We start from the raw sequence: 21,560 nt of genomic DNA, 5'->3' as shown, positions 1-21,560 counted from the left end.
TGTTGTGTCCCCGTCCTGGATTGGTGATTTTGTGTGCTTTTTCTAAACCTAGATAGCATATTTCAAATGACATCAAAACCTCCGTCAAAACCTTATGGAGCAAAATGGCATGTGTGGCCCCAATATTTTCATTCTTGAGCAACAGTACTCAGGCGCGGATCCTGGATTTCTTAGGGGGGGGGGGGGGTGGGGTTAAAAAAAAATCTGCAACACCCCATTCTTACATGCAGGCCCCGCTGAACATTTCTCTAAGTAGGTGGGGTGGGGTTGGGGTGGGGTGGTATTTACGATCAGGTAGAGCGTAGCGTAAATTGGCGTGGGGTCTAGGGGCGGGGGATCAAGGGGTGGCGCCCCGGAAGTTCAGGGGGTATAGGCATTTACTAACGGTCAGGTGAGCATATGTTGATACCTTATTTGTGACACTGGTAGGTCACTAACTGGCGTGGGGTCCAGGGGGCAGAGCCCCCTGAAGCTCAGGGTTTTGGGGCAGTAAATTACGGTCAGATGAGCCTTTTTATACCTTATTTGAGACACTGGCAGGTCACCAATTGGCATGGGGTCCACGGGGCGGAGCCCATAGAAGCTAAGGGGTTTTAGGGATTTTATAACGGTCAGACAAGCATGCAGGGTCCTGCCTATAGGGCCCCTGGCGGGTTCGAGGGGGCGGAGCCCCGGAAGTTCAAGGGTTTTAGGCATTTAATTACGGTCAGATGAACATATTTTGATACCTTATTTGTGAAACTGGCAGGACACTAATTGGCGTGAGGTCCATGGGGCGGAGACCCCAGAAGCTCAGGGATTTTAAGCATTGAATTACCATCAGATGAGCATCCATGTGCCCGCCCGAGGGCTCTAGGTGAAATCCAGGGGGCAGAGCCCCCGGAAGCTCAGGGGTTTTATGCATTTATTCACGGTCAGATGAGCAAATTTTGACACATTATTTTGTGAGAAAGTCAGGTTACTATTCTTTCATTCTTTCTTTAGGAATTTGCCATTTTCCCACAAACGCATCAAAAAGTATAATTTACTAAAGATTTCGGAAAAATTTCGGAAAATTATGTCATTTCAGCAACATTGGTAAATCACGGGTATCGAATTAGAAATAAACCACATTGAATTATATTTTCTTTCCCTTTCTCTCCTCTTTTCCTTTCCCTTCCTTCTCTCTGTTTTAAGTTTGATGGGGGGGGGGGGGTGAGGGAGGCAAGGGCCTTTCGGCTCCCCCTCCGATCCACACGTTTTTGGCGGGATTAATCGCAACTGTTCTCCCTTCTTTTCTTCTTCCCGTTTTTGTTCCCTTTTAGCTCTTCCCTTTCTCTTCCTCCCCCCCCCCCCTTTTTTGGGCGGGGGACGCAAGGGCAACTTGTTGGCGTGAAAATTACAACTGATATCCCCCTTTTTTTCTTTTCTTTTTCCTCTTTTTTCCTTCCCTTTATCTCCTCTTTTCTTTCCCTCTCCTTCCTTCTCTTTTTTTTTTGACGGGGGGGGGGGGGGGGGGGGTTGGGTAGGTAACAGCTGGGAGGCAAGGCCCTTTCGGTCCCCCCCCCCCCCCGATCTCCTCCTTTTCCCCCTTTTTTCTTTTGTTCTTCCTCTTCTTTCTTTCCCTTTCTCTCCTCTTTCCCTTTCCCTTCTCTTTCCCTTCTCTCTCTCTCTCTCTCTCTCTCTTTTTTTGCGGGGGGGGGGGGGGGGGGCAGGGCCCGCTGCCCCCTGGATCTGCGCCTGAAAGTACTGCCCATACACTCCCCCTTGTAATGCCTTTGATCTTGAAGAGCTTGATAATGTGTAGGTGTGGAAAAGAACAATTGGAAACAAAGTCAGATCTCTGAATATCAAGTTTGGAATGATGAACTAAAGCATTCAAGGCCCCCAAATGAACCTGAATGCAACTTTACTACATACAAATATCATGTTAACATTTATCAACGTCAGTCTTATAAAGTACAAATATTTTATCACAATTAAGAATAAAAAGGAAAGAGATGAAATTCACACTTAACTTGGAATGCTGAAATGTTATTTTGGCATGAGAAAATACTGCTTCAACCAGTATAAAACAGTAAATGGTATAAAACAGTACTCAGCAACTGGTATAAAACTGTAACAAATATTTAAAAAAACATAGCATGAGTGGAATGTCAACTTAGTTATCCTGATGCAGCATTGACTAACTGTAAAGTGTAGTAAATAAAAAAACATTCTTGATTGAATACTACATGAAAATCAAGCAGACATATTTCTATTTCTATTTCTATCAGGCTATAGTTCATCCAGACATTGGACAAAGCCCTCCTCATAACATTTCCATTCTCTTCTGTCTCTAGCTGTCCTAGTCCAAGCAGACATATACATACACACAAATAATACAAATGAGTAGAAAATCGCAGTCACCAACTATAAATGCATGAAATGTCTCTTTGGCATGTAAAAAATAATGCACCTTACAACATAACATGGCAAGACTAGAATGAGAAAGACACTTTGGTGCAGCATTGAGTACTGTAAAGTGTAGTTACAGATACACATTATCTAAGTTTGAACGATGACAATAAAGTTACATTTAAATGGGATGTTCAGAAGTGGGTAAGAAGGCATTTTAGCAAGAAAAAAAAGAAGATGATTTAATTGGGAAACAACCATGCAAACTGATGCGTATTAATCATTTTATAATGTTAACGAAGCTGTTTGGAAAATATTTGGTTCAAAATGGCTTAAAAATTACTAAAAAAGAAAGTTTGACTAAATTGGTAGAAATGAAGTCCAATTTGAAAATCAACCACTATTCAATTCAATTCAATTCATTTATTGTTCAACCATCAATATATATATATACAATCAAAATAAGTTACATCAAGATTTAGAATAATGCAATGATGGTTTGGTGACCCCGGAGAAAGCAGAGCTTATAAAAAGGGGCCACCAATACATAATACATAAAAAGATCAACATTAATTATACTAAAAAATATCAACATCGAACATTAATATAAACAAGAAAAAAAAGAAGAGAAGTATACTTCTGCAGCAGCAACAAAAAACTGTATCTACATGTATAGGAGGGCAGTACAAATGAAAGCGAACAAGAATATCAAGAGTATTTTATAAAGAAGGTAAGATTTCCCTGCTCAGCTTTTTAAATCTGGAAAGAGTTGAGCTGTTTTTGATATTGTTGGGGAGTTTGTTCCATAACTTAGGAAAATGAATTATAAATGAATTTGAGGCGACGGAAGAACGAACCTGAGGTAAGTGTATTAAATTAATTTGGCGAGTTTGGTAAGAATGAATTGAGGAATTCAAAACAAAGATATCGCTAAGGAGAGGAGGCAAGATTTTCGAATGAAATTTATACATAAACACAAGGGAATTCAAGGTTATCAGGTCCTTTAACGGTAATATATTTGATTGTGAAAATAAAGGTTTTGTATGACTATTGAAGGGAGCATTAAAGATAATTCGTATTGCTTTCTTTTGTAAAATGCATAATTTATCTAAATGGGTTTTAAAGGTGTGACCCCAGACAGTATTACAGTAATTAAAATGAGGAAGTATAATGCTATTGTAAAGAGTCGTCAGAATAGACTGGGGCACAAAAAGTCTTAATTTAGAAAGAACACCAATAGATCTTGATATTTTTGTACAAATTGAGCTAAGATGTGGTTTCCAAGAAAGATATTCATTCAAAATTACACCTAAAAACTGCATATTATCGACCTTTTCTATGACATTTCCACCAATAATGAGGTTTGACAGATTTGACGGAACCCTCCTTCCTCTCGCACGAAAAATAATATACCTAGTTTTGTCAAAATTTAAAAACAATTTATTGCAAGCATACCATTTATTTAATTTGTCTAGTTCATTGTTTGCTGATGATATAAGATTGTCAATTTTTTTATGTGATAATGAAACAGTGGTATCATCAGCAAACAAAGAGAAGTTTAGAATTGAAGAACATTTAACTATATCATTAATGTAGACGAGAAAAAGGAGGGGCCCTAACACAGATCCCTGAGGAATTCCACAGGATACATCCATATGTTGAGATTTGACACCATCGATCACCACATATTGATTTCTATGTAACAAGTAACTGACGAACCACTGAAGTGGAACCCCTCTAATTCCATAAAATTCTAATTTTTTTAACAAGATGTGGTGATCAATGGTGTCAAATGCTTTTGACAGGTCCATAAATACACTAAGGCAATAATTACCAACATCTATTTCATGTGATATAGTATTAACCAAGTTCAGTACGCCAAGATCAGTAGAAAAATTCTTTCGAAATCCAAATTGTTGGGGTATCAAAATATTGTTTAGTGCAAAAAATTTATACAGCCTGTTGTAGATTATCCTTTCTAACATTTTTGAAAAAAAAGGTAATAGAGCAATTGGTCTGTAATTAACAATGTCATGTTTGTCACCTTTTTTGTATATTGGAATTACCTTAGCGGTCTTGAGATTATAAGGGACAATACCTTGTGACATTGATTCATTGAATATATAACAAAGAGGATCAACAATTGTATGAATGCATTCCTTAATGACACGTGCAGCAATAGAGTCCGAACCTGGTGCAGCAGATGTTTTCATGGATGAGAGAACATTGATTATTTCAGTATTGGAAGTCGGATTGAAGAACAGTGAACTTGGTACACGGTTTGATAAATAATCCAGAAAGTGAGAGGAAGAAGTTGGTATCTTTTCTTGTGTAATCTTTCCAATATTAACAAAATACCTATTAAATGCTTCAACAATAGATGCTTTACTAAGTATCTTATCCTGATTGTAATACATGTGAGAAGGTAATGTTTTGTATTTTTTACCTAATAAGTTGTTTATTCGAGACCAGGTTTTTTTCATATATATATATTCCACTATATACATGTGGAATGAGGTATCCTTGGTATTTGATATGCAAGTATTGTGTCTACACTGTATTACATGATATAAAATAAACATGTTTACTTATTTGTAAAGGCCATTTAAATTACCTCAATTTCGAACACATGCTGTTACCATGATCTTTGAAGATGATTTCAGAATCACTACTGTTCTATCACATAACTTGGAATGCCCATTAGTATACTTCTGCATATGAAATGAGTGTTTCAAACAATATTCTAAAACAAGGCAAGAATGGAATGAGAGCTGAATACACCCTGATGCAGATTTGTGTTCTGTAAAGTGTAGTTGGAGAAACATCATGTCAGTTTCAATACGTCATTAAAATTAAGCACAAATGAATGAGATGACAATCACAATTCACTTGGAATGCTCTACATGTACATGTTACTATCTTTCATATGACAAAATTTGCATCAAACAATTATATAAAAACATGGCAAGACTGGGATGTGAACTTACACAAATAACTTTGCTCAACAGAGGTTTAACACCTGAATGCAACTTTAATACACATTAGAGTTTGCCATACCAAATAAATATATATAATATCATTGTCAAACACTACAATGTAATCAGGTACAAAAATGAAAGAGATGTAAAACTACACTTGTAACTTTGGCATGTTAAAATCATCTATCAAACAATAAAACATGGCAAGATTTGAATGAGAGCTGAATACACCATCATGCAGATTTGTGTTCTGTAAAGTGTAGTTGGAGAAACATCATTTCAGTTTCAATACGTCATAAAAATCAAACACAAACAAATGAATGAGATGACAATCACAATTCACTTGGAATGCTCTACATGTACATGTTACTCTTTCACATGAAAAATGATGTGCACCAAACAATGAATACGGTACTGGAACAAGTCAGATACTTTGCTGCTGTATCAAGTCCTGTACACTATAACAGAAGCATCATCTCCAATTCAAATACGACATCAGAATCAAGCAACGAAAGTTGAATGGGATAAAAATCACAGTGGGCTTAGAATGCCCATCTTGTTATTTTGGCATATGAAAAATACATATCAAACCAAAGTTTAAAACATGGCAACTGGCAAGACTGTAGTGAGAACTTACACATTTTGATGCAGTACAAACTAGAAATATCACTGAATGTGATTAATACCAACAAATCTTCCAACTTTTTTTGGCAGGGGTATAATAACTCCACAGTGTAATTTCTAGCAGTCAGTGAAAACTCAAGATATTACTATAAATTTGCACTGAATGATTTGGCTACACAATGGTGTGCCTGGTTAACAACAATTCACAAACTTGCATACGTTTTGAAAATGGTAGCATTGATAATAATCTAGACCAATTTTTGACAGTTGATTGGTAAAATTCCAGATGTGTATCTTCAAGTCATAATAGTGGCTAGTTGGCTCACACATCCAGCGAATACCCCCAACAAATTCAGCCTGGATTCTACTTCTACTTCTAGTGTTTTATTCTTTAGAAGTGGTAGTAACAATTCAATCTGTATAAAATAAATAACAAGAATACATACAGACATTTAGCACATGTAAAGAAATACTGGTGTATTGCACTTAAGTTTCTGTGCTTGTTTTTTCATCTATACCTTGTAAGAATAAACTAATTCTGCCAAATATTTCTATGCTCACTTATCTGCATAATCTATTACCACTGAATTTTTACTTTAGTGCCTGCAGGATGTGTCCTTTCAAATACTGTACCTGTATGGTACCTGTTATGAACCAGAGCACTATAACACTGAGTTCCCATAGGACATATTTCTATTCAGAATATTCAATTGGTTTTCGACATTGGGACATTATTTTTGATGCTCTTTCGGAAAATGAAGAAAAAATTGAGAAATTCCTAAAATAGATTTTTGATGACGTCACACTTCACCACTCTATGGTAGCAAAGATGTATATATGCACTGACAATCAAGCAATTGAAATCATATATTTTCCAAAGAAAAGAAAAGAAAAGAAAAGAGGAAGTAAACTTGGAAACAATGCTCATCATCAGTAGCCAGGGCATGGGAAGATACTTACCTGGATCTGTTTCTGAATCATGATTTAATACACAAACCAGATCCTGGCCATACAGATCTTTGTCTTACCTATTGAAATCCTTTGTACTCCATTTATACAAAGAAAACGTGCCAACTTTGAACATCCCAAAGTAGTCTGGAGTCCATCACATTTACCTGTATAATACGAGGATATGTCAAAAAATGACAACAATGCTGTCTCATATTGCTATGTAATGTAATGAAAATGGCAAAACAGCTGTCTCATAATGTCTCATAATTGAAAGCTCAAACGATAACTTACCTGTTTGAAGTTTGAGTGAAATTTTATGAGGGAGTAGAGGGAAGAGATGAATTGAGAGCCCGCTTCACCCATGTGCAATTATTCTTTGTAGCCACAAAATGTGTTAGCTGATCCTGAAAGGTCAGATAACTTTTCTGAATTTGACATTTACAATAAACATGAACTAGAGTTAAACTCTATCAAAAGGGAGAGAGAGGAGGGCAATTAGTCTCTTCCCTCTACTTCCTCATAAAATTACACTCAAACTTCAAACAGGTAAGTTATTGTTTGAGCTTTCAATTTTACTGAGTCTCATGAAGAGACTAATTGAGATTGTGTAGCTCAGTGGAACACATTTTGTAGTACAATTTGCATACAGCAGTCAGAGAACCGACTGGAAATTTGAATGCGAAACTGTAGTAACACGAAAAATTAAATTACCACAACAAATATCAATTGTACTTAACCAGTACAATTTTTTTTGGCAATGTCTTTACTACCAACCTGTCAACATTTTGAGTTCAATCCCTGACACTCTGACAGTATGTTCTCAGCTAATGCATAGTTTATTACTGAAGTACAGCTTGTGAGAATTCTTCTCTGTCATCTGCGAGTGTTTTATTATAGAAATGCTGGAAAGTTTTTTCGCTCGACCAGCCAGCTTGGTTTAGAATACATCTGACTGGCACATTGGCCATGCTAGCTGTCGACACTGCAGTTGATCTCATGGAATGTGCCTTGTATTTGCTGGTGTCAACTCTAGCTACCGTTAGGGCCTCTTTAATCCACCGTGATATTGTTTGGGATGAAACTTTCCTATGTGGTTTGGTATGGCTGTTGAATAGTTGGGGTTCTTGTCCTCAAACTTCCTCTGTTCTCCTGATGTACGTTCGGAGGTAGTGGACAACGCAGAGTCTCCTATCTGGAGTATACGCCTTAAAGCTGAGCGTGAAACCGTGCTGACCTGGACGGCTTTGCTTTAACAAGTCATCAACTTTAAAGATCACTGAACTTTGTTTCAGTTTCATGTTATCTAGACTTGACAAATGCAATGTTTGAGATCTCTGTGCAGAGATCAAAGCTAATAACAAACACAGTTTGTGGGTAGTTCGTTTCAAACTCAAAACACTAGCTGGTGACCATCTGCGTAAAAGGTCAAGTGCAACACTCACATTCCATGTGTCGATCCTTGTAACGTGGTGTCGGAGGTCTGAGATTAAATGTTCATTTTAAAAATCTACAGACCAGTGGGTGTGAGCCAACAGGATGAACACTACATGTATGTTCAAGAGTTATATACGACGACAATGCACTTCTTGCTGCAGAACTGAGCAGGTAACTAGCTTGATGCCTCGTATCTATATCATTGATTCGATGAGACTTCTTGCCCTTCTCTTGCTTGCTTAACCTTTCAAACAAACGATCGCAGACACATTGGGTGAGAAGACTGATGCATTTATCAACCCTGCGATTGGTAAAGCCCTTCATGTAGATGTACTTCAACGTGTGGTGGAAGGCTTCCACATACATATTCGTGTTGATGTTTGCATCCTTCCTGAAGCAAACAGCCCACTGACACTTCTTGTCTGCATACAAAGCAAAATACTCCCCAAACCTTCGTGTTGACTCATCCTCCATGAAATCTGATGTGACACGGCCAAGAAACAGCTCAAACTTTGCTTCATCAGTCTCCTCCAGGAGAACCCCAAGAGTCTTGTAGATGGAAGATTGCAACTCTGCATTGCCAGGGATATGAGAACACAGAGCCCAACGCCATGTGCACAACAGTTTCCTGGGCCTGTGTGTAAAAACACTATAAATCCAAGCATTGAAGAACTGTTCAGCATCATCAGACATTTGCCAAGAAGTCTCCAACTGACCTACCATGACTCAAATTTTCTGAAAAAAGCCTGTCAGCACAGCCCTGTCTTCTCTGTTAAAAATGAACCATGCCACCGGAAAACCTTCTCCAAATTCATCAACAACAAACACAATCACCAAAGAGAAATCATAAGCGTTGGTTTCATGAGTAGAGTCCATGCAGACAACATGCTTGCCATATGAGAGCAACATTTCCTTCTGAATGGCGTCATGATCCTCAACACAAAATCATTCTCACCAAGATCATCCAACTCTTCCGGACATGGAGAACCCTGTCCCTTGTACAGTAACACGGGATTACTGTCACCCTGATGACGCATCTCCCTCTCCCACATATCCACACTAGTTGCGTCATCGTTGTGCCTTCGAATACCCTGCAAACCAAGAGACCTCTCAATGTTCCTGATGTCCTGTCTGGTGATGAGATGTTGGCGCTCCAAGGTAGTGCTCAAAGACTCACGAATATCATCCAAAATCCTATAAAAACTGACACTCTGTGCTAATTTCTGGGCTACATCAACCCTCTCCATAGCTGACAATCTAACATGAGCCAGATTCTTCTCATGACCATAATGCTAATCAACCACTGTTACACTAACTGTCCCATCATCTTTCAAATAAGCTGTGATACCCAAAGTGCAATGGGCATCAATATTGCAACATCCTTGTGATTTCAGAGACCTACTGCCTTTCCTTTTAGACCTGAACAAACCATCACGACTGCAGAAATAGACCTGAGTCTTATCTCCTCTGGCACTACTCGTGGCCCCTCGATGTACAACATATGCCGACCGGTTGTCCCTCTCGTACTGCTGCTTCCACTGAAGAAAACCTGGAGAAGAAAAATATTCAAAAAAAGGTTAATAAAGGCAATTTTAATTATGGTGGTCAGGGTACATGTATATTGAACATATAATTCACTTCATATTATTCACAATAAAAACAAAAGTTCAATGAACCATACAGTATTCCACTGAAGAAAACCTGGAATTCAGGAAATGAAATTGGTATCAACAGAGAGGGTGAAATTTACTACAACTTTCATGTAAATTTTTGTTATACAACATACGGATGAGACTACACACACTTGAACCAACCCTAAAAATAAACTTCGCACAGGGGGATTAGTGGCTGGCACATCATCAAAAATCTATTTTTAGAAGTTCTCAATTTTTTTCTTCATTTTCCGAAAGAGCATCAAAAATAATGTCAAAATGTTGAAAACCAATTTGAATACGGTACATGTATGTGTTAAGTATTGGCCGAGCTATGACCATCTGAATAAATATACTCCCCATAGGAACTCAGTGTTATATGCTCTGGCTCCTAACCATTAGGAGCCAGAGCAAATTAATAACACTGAGTTCCCATAGGCAATCTTTTTATTCAGATGGTCATATCTCAGCCAATACTTTACATATTCAATTGGTTTTCGAAATTTTGACATTATATATGATGCTCTTTCGGAAAAATGAAGAAAAATTTGAGAAATTCTAAAAATAGATTTTTATGATGTCACAGTTTCGGTACTCTATAGGGATTAGTACTATGGCACTGGGTGCATTTGCATGGGTGCAGCTTAAGTGCAAATAAGGCAATTTTAATTCTGGTGGTTAGGGTACTTGTATATTGAACATATATTTCACTTCATATTATTCACAATAAAATACGTAGTTTTAGTGGATTTAGAGGTTTGTAGAGTCAGCAAACACAACTACGTATCAAATAAGTATCCTTTATAGAAAGCTAACTTCTATTCGCAAGTAAAATTGAATTCCTTCTTTGTTTTTTCCCTTTTCAAAAAGGAGGATGAGGGGATTCCATGTTAGTTTGATATCTAATAATCTACATGCACATTACTGGCTGATTTCATGTGGATATATTTACTCATTCATCACTGAGGCATAAAAGAAATGAAAGTAACTTCAAGATATTATTATCTACATGTATGTATTACTTTATTGTCTAGATTTCCTCAGATTCTTCTTCATTGAATATTTTACAAGTAAAATTAGAAAATATCAAAATTGTCAAATTTAAATCAAATTAAAGTCTCACAGATTTCTGGCTTTGATAATTCTCATTCACGAGAAAAAAAAAGAAAAAAAAAAGCAATGACGTAAAAGGATTCTACATGTATATCTGAGAATTTCAACCAAGGCCTCAATAAAATACAACCAACATATTTTCAAACTGAATATTATGCCTTAACGTTGGTGTTTTTATCGTTTGAAATGTCATTTTCATCTTATAAGGCCAATATAACAGTATGAGACAGCCGTGTTGCCATTTTCATGTTATAAGGCCTATATTACAGTATGAGACAGCCGTGTTGCCATTTTCATGTTATAATGCCAATATAACAGTATGAGACAGCCGTATTGCCATTTTCATGTTATAAGGCCTACATTATATTACAGTAAGAGACAGCCGTGTTGCCATTTTCATGTTATAAGGCCAATATTACAGTATGTGGCAGCCGTGTCGCCATTTTAATGATTCAGTATAATACATAAAGCCAATATTGCAGTATTAGACAGCTGTGTTGCTATTAATTATTAAGACATACATTACTTTACTTAATTTAATTTAATACACATGATAGACTTCCTCCAATAATTATCATTTGATCAATTATAGTTGGATTGAAGTAGAAAGTTTTCAGTGATAGATGAAGGTCTAAGCTAAATATATATACGGTACACTCTAAATCTCACTATGTTGGCATTTTTGTGTATATTGTATCTTTAAAATTATGTGAAAAGTAATTTACTCAAAACGACTGACTCGTGCGTCAATAGCTGCATATGAACACTGTATGTAATAATGTTAAGCTAAGTAGTTGCACACGTACACACACAATTACTAGTACTGTACTACTAGCGTACTTCAAAAGTCTCATCAAATTCACAGTCTATATTTCTGATCTTTCCTGACTTTAGGTTTGCAATTTCCCCTCGAACCATCCACACTGTGTTATCTTATGTTCAAGTGTACACATTCTTAAATTGCTTGTTCAAACATATCATAAGGACTTTCTTCTTCTTCTTCTCTGTGCCATATCCTGAGACGTTGGCGACCATGGAGTGCCACAACTCTCTATCCCATATTCTATGAAGTAATTCATTCTCCCCGAGATCAATTCCACATTCAGAAATCCCACTCCTTAAGCTACTCATCCACAGAATCCTCCTTCTACCCCTACTCCTCCTCCCCTCGATTCTTCCAGTCAGTGCAAGATTTTCCAAACCATTCTTCCGTATAACATTGCCTAAGAAGCTCAGCTGTCGACCTCTTATATTGTTCAGAAGCTTTAGTCTTGTTCCTGCCGTGGCAAATACCTCATCATTAGAAACTCTTTCCGTCCATGAAATTCTTAGCATCCTTCTCAGGAACCAAACTTTACAACTTTCCAGTCGCTTTCTTAGGTCTGAAGTCAGGGTCCAAGCTTCACATCCATACATTAGAACTGGATACCATAGCAATTGAGTACGCGGAGTCTCGTTTTCATCTTCAGCTTCTTATTCTTTAAAATGTTTTCTAATTTGGAGAAAGTTGATTTTGCAAGTGCAATCCTTCTCTTGATTTCTTGCTCGCCTCTTGCATTATCTGTAATTGTAGTCCCGAGGTAATTAACAGAGGTGGCTTGCTTTATTTGAATGTTGTTGATCTAAAGAGAGCATGGTATTCCTCCCTTCTTTGAAATTACCATTCCGTTTTCTTGTAATTTAATGATAATCCTCTCTTGTCACTTTCTCTGACGACAACATCCAAAAGTCGTTGCAGGTCCTTCTCCGATTCTGCGATTAATATAGTATCATCCGCATACCGTATGTTTGTGATATTATGTCCTCCTACTTTCAATCCTCTTTCCTGTTCTAGGTTTCTAAGTATCAACTCACTGTAATAGTTGAAGAGATCTGGAGACATGACACATCCTTGCCGAACCCCCCTCTCAATGTTGATGTAGTCACTTAATTCTGTTTCTACCCTAACACATGCTGTTTGCTCCCAATACAGATTTTGCAATAACTTGATATCCTTTGTGTCTAGTCCAATCTTGGTTAAGTCTTCAAATAACTGATCGTGTCTTACTTTATCGAAGGCTTTTGTATGATCGATGAAACACAAGAAGACGTCTTTCTGCATTTCTACGACCCTTTCTGCTATAGACCGCAGAACAAAAATAGCATTTCTAGTTCCGGCATCCCTGACAAAACCAAACTGCACATTACTAATTTCTGGAGTTAGGTGATTCCTTGCTCTTTGAAGTAGAACTCGCAAGATGATCTTTGTGATATGGCTCATGAGGCTGATGATTCTATGTTGCCCGCATTCCACTGCTCCAGGTTTATTGGGAAGTGTAATAAATATCGATTTGCACAGGTCATCTGGAAACTTCCATCATCATAGATCTTATTGATGACTTCAGTTAGTTTCATGACACCACAGTTCTCCAATGCTTCGACCATCTCCATTACTACTCCATCAGGACCAGCAGCTTTGTTCCTCTTCATCATACTGATCGCTGACCACACCTCTGAGAGCAGAATCCTAGGTCCTTCAATAGATCCTGCACAGTGTGGAGGTTCTTTTCTTACATCGTCAAAAAGCTCGCCAATGTACTCAGTCCATCTGTTCAGTATCTCTTCCTTTTCAACCAGTACTGATCCATCCCTTGCCTTGATGCATCCCGACTTGGAGCTCCGAAGTTTCTTTGCAGAAAGTTTATTTACCTTCTTAAAAACCCTGGGATCGTTTGCATTAAAAATTCTCTCTATCTCGGCGCACTGTTTGTTCAGCCATTCCTCTTTAGCTTTTGTGTAGTGGTCATGAATTTCTCTTTCCAACTCTCTGTATTGACTTCAATCTCTGTCCTTGATATTCTGCCTTTTACTCATCTTTGCTAGAATCTCCTCCGCCATCCATCTCTGTTTACTTTTCTTTCCTTTTTAGGTAATGTCTCTTCAGCTGTTTCTACAAGAATGTCCCTCATTGATTCCCAAGTGACCTCCTCTTCCTGGTTGGTGAGACTATCAAATCTGTTTTGTACTTTGACAGTATATTGGAGGCGAACATCACGATTCTGTAGCTGTTCGAAATCTACCTTCTGGATTGACTTGGCTTTTGTCATCTTCTTAAGCTTACATTGCAGAGTTGCCACAACAGGAATGTGATCACTCCTACAGTCTGCACCCGGATATGTTTTAGCTTGTTTTACACCTCTTTTAAACCGTTCATTTATTGTGATGAAGTCAATCTGATTTCTTGCACGATCCCCAGTGCTTTTCCAAGTATATATCCTTCTTGGATGTTCCTTGAACCATGTATTGACAATGACCATTCCTTTGGCTTCGCACCACTCTACCCATCTAGTACCCCTTTCATTTCTGTCTCCAATACCATATGGCCCTACTGTTCTACCATATCTGCCTCTTCTGACCTTTGCGTTCATGTCTCCCATGGCAATTACAATTTCATTTGATTTACATTGTGATTTGGCTGCCTCTAATTGCTCAAAAAAAATGTCAATATCTTCATCTGTGCTTTCCGCTGTGGGTGCATAAACCACTATTATTGCCATGTTGAGAGGTTTCCCTTGTAATTTGACCAACAAAACTCTGTCCCTAACTGCCCAAAAGCCCAGAACACCGTTAGCTGTGAATGGATCCAGAAGCACCCCTACACCTCTTTCATGTCTTATCCCTCCTGAATAGATCATCTTATGTTTTTCAACTGTGAATTCTCCACTGCCAGTCCATCTTGTTTCACTAATGCCTAGAATATTAATTCTCATCCTGTTCATTTCTTGCACGACGTTGTCCAATTTCCCTTTCTGGTAGAGAGTGCGTACATTCCAGGTGCCGATGCGCATGATGTTACGGTTGCGGACAGTTGCTGAAAGACGATCGGGTCCCACCTGTCGCACATGGGAAGGCCTACCGAGCGAGGCACCTCTATTTCTAGAGGTTCCCTTCACGCCGTTTCTCTTTGACTTTGAATTGTGACTTTCCATATGGTATATCTTGGGAAGAATAGTGAAGGTGGTTTCACGTTGCCTTCCTCACCGCAGTGTGGTGACCATGAATATATCCATGTGAACACCAGTTCTGAGAGACACCGTTGTCCCTGATAGGATCATCCGCCTGAACTCTTACTGCATCGCTGCTGCCCAATGCAGTCCCTTTTAGTCACCTTTTACGACACGCAGGGAATACATGGAGGGAATTCTATATGGCAACCAAAGGTCTTTATTTAGTTGAATTCCATTGGTACGTGCGATCTGGTACAGCACTACTCGCACCACATGTACATGTACATGTACAAGGACCTTCCAAAGGCACTACAGTGTATGTCCCATTTGCAGGCCAAAAAGATGAAAAGGTTATATTCCAACAGCATTTGAAAGATAATACTAATTTAGAACTTCCCTAAAAAAAGGGGAGGGGGGGGGGGGGTTCTTGAAAATGTCTTTAAGTGGGAAAATAACGACTATTAGTTGTCGAATCGACTTAAGAGCTATAGAGCCAGTAAGTAATGGTCTGAATTTCAGACCCTTGTACCGAATAGTCGTACGTTTTATGTTGTACAAAGATTCAATCAGTTTAATTTTGGCCATTGCAAGAAGTGGGTTAGTGATGTAGATTGTAAATGCTCACCCTTAACAGCTCATTTTATGTATGTTATTACCAAAGAAGAAAAAAAGCCAGTCAGTCACTCAATAGTGTCTGACAGTGAAGTCTAGCAATTAAACAGGTTTCCTTGCATAATTTGAATATTAGGACACTGCTAACGTTTAAATTTCACAGATAGGACATACATGACATATTCATAATTCCTGCAAAGTTCTACAGAATTTGATGTTGGCTGCAAAAGGGACATAGTACATATATCTTTAATAGACCAATCAGAGAATGGCAAAAGCACTATCGCTGATGGCAAGTTGAGCTTTCAGGTGATGATCTTCGACAACATGTGGGAATGCAATTCTATGAAGTAGGTTGAATATTATGAAAATGATTGCACATATTTTAGCTTCTAATTCTGAAATTACAAGTGTTAATAACCTCCAATTGTGAAATTTCATATTATCGATGACTTTAAAATACACTTTGTATCTGAAGTGCCATATTTCATGCACTTGAACTATAAAAAGGGAAAACAGTGCAATTTATTACTTATTCAACACAAGATGACACCAGACATGTTCTAAAAAATAAAGTAGAAGTGTTGTGGTCTATTGGATACTTCGTCGAACTGTCTTCCTATGATACATACTATCTTCAAGTTTGAAGTTCATATCCCAAGTACTTCTTGAGATATCGCAATAACGAGAAGGCAGGACAGACAGACAGACAACCCCAAAACATTAAGATTAATCATCTACAAAAGCTTAATTACCAAATTAGATATCATCACCTACCTCTACCCCATCAGTCTCCTGATAGTCCTCCATCTCAACGTCAATATCATTGGGTGCTGTAGCCTCACCAACATGCAGCATGTTCAACTCACGGTTTGATTTCCGTCCAAAGAATACCTCAAATGGAGACATCCCTAGTTGTAAAAAGAGTAAAGTAGTACAACGTATTCAGTAATAGCAAACTCACTTGTTACATGTATTCTCTTGTATTCAACTGGTAATATCATGCATGCAGTAATCTTTAAAACTTTTGATAATGTTCACAATAAAAGTCAATAGCAATCAATTACATCCTTCAAAAAATTCTTTTTTCTGGGGGGAGGGGGTGCTACTTCTGAGCCCCTCCTCCTGGAATGGTAAGTAGCCCTTTAAAACAATTTGACATCCCTTGCCCGAGGAATGCTTCCAATTGAATTCTGAATTGAACCTCGAATCTCTCTCTGATAGAAGAAAGAGTTTGTGCTTGTCGCTCTTCTCACCCTATTTTTTTTTTTTTGCATTGTTGTTCTTTGACACCCTCCTCCTCCTCCTCCTTCTTCTTCTTCTTCTTCTCCTTTTTCTTCTCCTTCTCCTTCTCTTGCTCCTGCTCCTGCTTCTTCTTCTTCATTTTTTCCTTCACTTTTTTGTTCTCCTTTTATTTCTTCTTTCCTTTATTTCTAGACTTATTTTCTTCTTCCCCTACTTCTTTTCTCTTCTTCTTTCCCTTCTTCCTTCATTCTTTTATTTTATTGCTTTGCCTTTTCCTATGTACATGTATACACTCCTACCAATTTTTCATTGTATTTGTTTAATGACTTTTTAAGTATTTTTTTACTCAATTTTATCACAATTTTACCATATTGAATTGAACTCAATCTGTCATGACAATAGTTTATCACCGCTCTTTACCCCCATCTCTTGTCCACTTTAGGCATGGTTGTTTATTTCCACTTTGTTTTGTTCTTTTATTCTTTCTTTTATTATCTTCTCTTTCTTCCTCTCCTTTTTCCTCTTTTTTAAAATTCTCCTTCCATTTTTACTTCTTCTCCTTCTTCATCATCGTTCTCTTCTTCTTTTCTGTATCCTCCTATATGAATTTTCCATTGTCGCTTTCTACTACTTTTTTCTATACCTTTCCCCCTCTCAACCTTTTCTCTTCCTCTTGAAATCTCTCCCACTCTTAATTTCAACAATTTACATTGTATTTAATCCTCACTTTTCAGTTTTACTCTCGATATTTTCCACCACATACACTTGGTCCGTTTACCGTTTATTGCTTACTTCAGTCCTTCTTTCACATGATTTCAGCAGAACTATGTTACTTTATGCTATTTAATTCTGATTTCTTTCTAATTTGTGTTTCCATATGTTGCACTAAGCTATACTTCTCGTATTTATTATACTGATTTATATTTCAAACTCAATATATCATGTTATGCTACATGTATGTTATATATTACATTATGTGTTAACCATCAATGTGTTAAAGGCACACTGTCCTACTTGTAGCTACTTGCTCCCTCTATATAGGAAACTTCCCCAATCGGTGCCTGTTGGTCCCCCATGATCCTCTTTTTCTTGTGTTAAATGAGAGCTGAGTTAATGAGATAGCCACCTGTCACAGTGACCACGCTGGCTCGCTGGGTGGTCTAATCCCTTCTAGCTGAAGTAGTAAAGCCTGCCTTTAAATAAACCATTTTGAATTAAATTGAATTGAAAACAAGTTAAGTCACAATATGTACATGAATTTAAAAGAAAAAGTAAAAAGTGTGGCTCAGGTGAGCTAACAAGATATCCAAAAAACAGCTCTCTACATACCTAGGGAGCTGTGGAAGGCTTCGTTGTACAATCTTGCAATGTTTTCAAGGGAGTCAGCCCACTGGAAACTGTCCAGATCATGACAAATCTCTTCTATCATCAGCCTTAGTTTTGACTTCGAACGAGGATGGCTTCGTTCTACACCTGTAATGGGGAAAGTACCACAAGAATTATTTTTTAAAAGAGCACTGTATTTGTATTTAGCATTTAAGACATTTTATACAATATGAAACATGTACATGTATGGTGTGAAATATCACATGTAAAAGCAATCTGTAATGCATATTGAAGATGATTAACTTTTTGCCTATATTTAAGGTTGATTTTAACTATTAAGGGTCTCACACTCGATCACAATTTATGGAATTTCGTCAGTACACAGCGTCATCTGAGAGTTCAGACCAACAGCGATCAATTCATATGGGAAGACTTTTTCTAAAGTGTCTACTCTTGGAGTTTTCAACCAAATATGTTACATCCAAATCTATAAGAAATATTCTTAAATAAACAAATAATAGATTACTTTTCCTTGCGACTGCGGCTTGTAGAGTGCACTCATGATTACTCATGAAAAAGAAAGAAACAAAGGAAACAGAAAAGAAATTATGAAAGATTGAAAGAAACAATCATTGAAAGGAAAAGAAAATCAAGAGGATAATTCCCAGAAAAATTAATTAAAGAGAAAGCGTACTGACAGAAAGGGAGGAAACATAAAATATAGAAGAAAGAGTGGATATAAAAAAGAGTGAAGAAAGAAAATATATTTGCAAAGAAAGAGAACATGAGCTCTGCGGACCACACTTACTGTAAGGTGATGAAAGTAAGGGCCTTGCTATAAGGGACCTACAAGGTAGCTCCCTTGGCACCAGGAACATAGGATTTAGTGGAACAGTAGAGCAATTTAGGAGTGCTGCTCCAAAGTCCCGTGTAGGGGCAGGTATTTCAAATAAATTTTAGGTCTTCTTCACATAAAAGATTTGTACAATATTAAGCCGGAATCTATACCAACACTTTGCTTTTGCTTTGAAATCAATTCAACACTCCTTGGTCTATCAGAATATGAAATAAAAAATGAGGGTAACCAGGAATTTTGAAGAGACATCCTTGATTTAAATGGAATTTAAGAATAAAACATATTGAGATAGTTATTATCGTTATTTCTCTATTACAGAAACTTTAGGTTTAAGTTTTCAAGATCCACAAGTGCGCGCATTTTAAAGTGTGCAGTGCTCGCATTGCTATTTCATGTTTGGGTGGTGGGCAGTGAAGGCTGCCCCAAACATCCTTGGGGGCCTTTCTCAAATTTATACAACTTTAGAACTCCCTTGTAAAGCTTCCTGGCAATGCCTTCTTTTTAGAGGCAGTACAAATGTAAACCAGAGGGCTTTTTTACGGGAGGGGGCTGCTACTACAAAGACCCCTTCCAATGGAGCGGGGGGGGGGGGGGGCAGTGGCTCTTCATACAATTACACATCACCCTGCCTGAGGAATGTTCCAAACAACTTAAGTCCAAATATATACATGTACATACATTTTAGAGAAAAAGAAAACTATGTCTAATTATTTACAAAGGGGCTCTGTGGGGGCGCTTACCCCAGGCCCCTTTTGGGGATGTACTGTAAAACCTGATTCTAATTAATCATTTTAATAAATGTAGAGTTCATTTGCCCATGGATGTCCCCTACCAGGTTTGATTAAAATCCTGCCATGAGTTTTCCAAAATTCAAAAAAGTAAACCAAAGGGCACTTTTGTCATGTGTGTGGTGGGGGTGGGGGGGGGGGGGGAGCAAGGGATGCTAGTCCCCAAAGGAGTCAGTGGTCCTTCATACAAATTAGGATCACCTAGCCTGAGGAATGTTTTAAAAAAGTACAGTTAAAACCTACATGTATATACTGTATATATTGTCAAATACCTCATTTCGAAAAATCGCGATGTTTCGTGCACCCGTTTACACTTGTGCGGAAACATCACCGACTGACAAAGCTCAGTGATGTTTTGGCGTGTTTTGGTTGGTAATGCGCATGAGCGGCAATCCGATGCAAAAACCTCCTTCGATCAGCTGTCTGATGCTGTGGCTGCTGCAGTCCAGTGAACTTTTTGTTTCTTTCGTTTTTCCTACCATTCCTTATTTTATTGCTTGTTTTTCCATCTTTCATCTTCTCTTCTATCTTTCCATGATCTATTCTTTATCATTTTTTCTTTCTGTCTTTCCATATGTTTATCTTTATTTCTTCTTTCTATCACCCTCTCTTATGTTACCGGTAATCTTTGTTTTTATCATTCTATCACTTTCTCTTTCTGTCCTTCCTCATGTTTTTCTTTGTTTCTTCCTTCTACATGTATATCACCTTCTCTTATGTAATTCTTTGTTTTATCATTCTATCGATTTCTCTTTTTGAATTTCCTTATGTTATTCTTTGTTTCTTCCTTTTATCACCTTCTCTTATATTATTCTTTATTTCTTCTTTCTATCACCTTCTCTTGTGTAATTCTTTGTTTTTATCATTCCATCACTTTCTCGTTCTGTCTTTCCTTATGTTATTCTTTGTTTCTTCCTTTTATCACCTTCTCTTATGTTATTCTTTGTTTTTTCATCTTTCCTCTTCTCTTCTATCTTTCCATTATCCATCCTTTATCATTTTCTCTTTCTGTCTTTTCATATGTTATTCTTTGTTTATTCCTTCTATATCACCTTATGTAATTCTTTGTTTTTATCATTCTATCACTTCATTATTTTGTCTTTCCTTATGTTATTCTTTGTTTCTTCCTTTCATCACCTTCTCTTATGTTATTCTTTGGTTATATCATTCTATCACTCTCTCTTTCTGTCTTTCCTTATGTTTTTCTCTATATTTTCTTTCTATCACCTTCTCTTATGTTATTCTTTGTTCTTACCGTTCTATCATTTCTTCAAGGATGACAGTCACGTGACCTAACATCACAATGTTACAACTGTGAGCGTTTATATATTAGCCAAATAAGCCAAAAGATCACACTTCGATTTGGAATGTTTCGGGCTTGGCATTTTTATTGGTAAAGCGTAGTTGCCTTAGTAACATCGCGGTCAGGCTCCGGTTTGGCATTTTTTGGCGTGTTTGGAAGACAGTGTAAATGGCACTCATGAATTATTTAAAAAAAAAGTAAACAATGTCTAATTATTGCCACATGGGCACTTTGGAGCCTGTTATTGATATTATACTTTCTTAAAGGTAATACAAAGTTTTGGTATGCGGTCAGGAATTTGGTTCAAATAAATATA

The 21,560-nt window shown here is 37.5% G+C and overlaps 1 long non-coding RNA gene across 1 annotated transcript; it reads right to left on the bottom strand.

Annotated features, from left to right (window-relative positions):
* Positions 1-1,834: 1,834 nt before the first annotated feature.
* LOC115921151 lies at positions 1,835-6,674 on the bottom strand. The gene is made up of 2 exons (XR_004062779.1): positions 4,875-6,674; positions 1,835-2,776 (listed from the first exon to the last, which is right to left on the bottom strand). It is a non-coding gene; the product is annotated as an uncharacterized LOC115921151 (long non-coding RNA).
* Between the last annotated feature and the right edge of the window lie 14,886 nt (positions 6,675-21,560).

The sequence above is a fragment of the Strongylocentrotus purpuratus genome, unplaced genomic scaffold (genome assembly GCF_000002235.5).
Source record: "Strongylocentrotus purpuratus isolate Spur 01 unplaced genomic scaffold, Spur_5.0 spur5_scaffold_1, whole genome shotgun sequence".
NCBI lineage: Eukaryota > Metazoa > Echinodermata > Echinoidea > Camarodonta > Strongylocentrotidae > Strongylocentrotus > Strongylocentrotus purpuratus.
The sequence above is the reverse complement of the archived record's forward strand: the minus strand, read 5'-3'. Positions and strand labels throughout refer to the sequence as shown.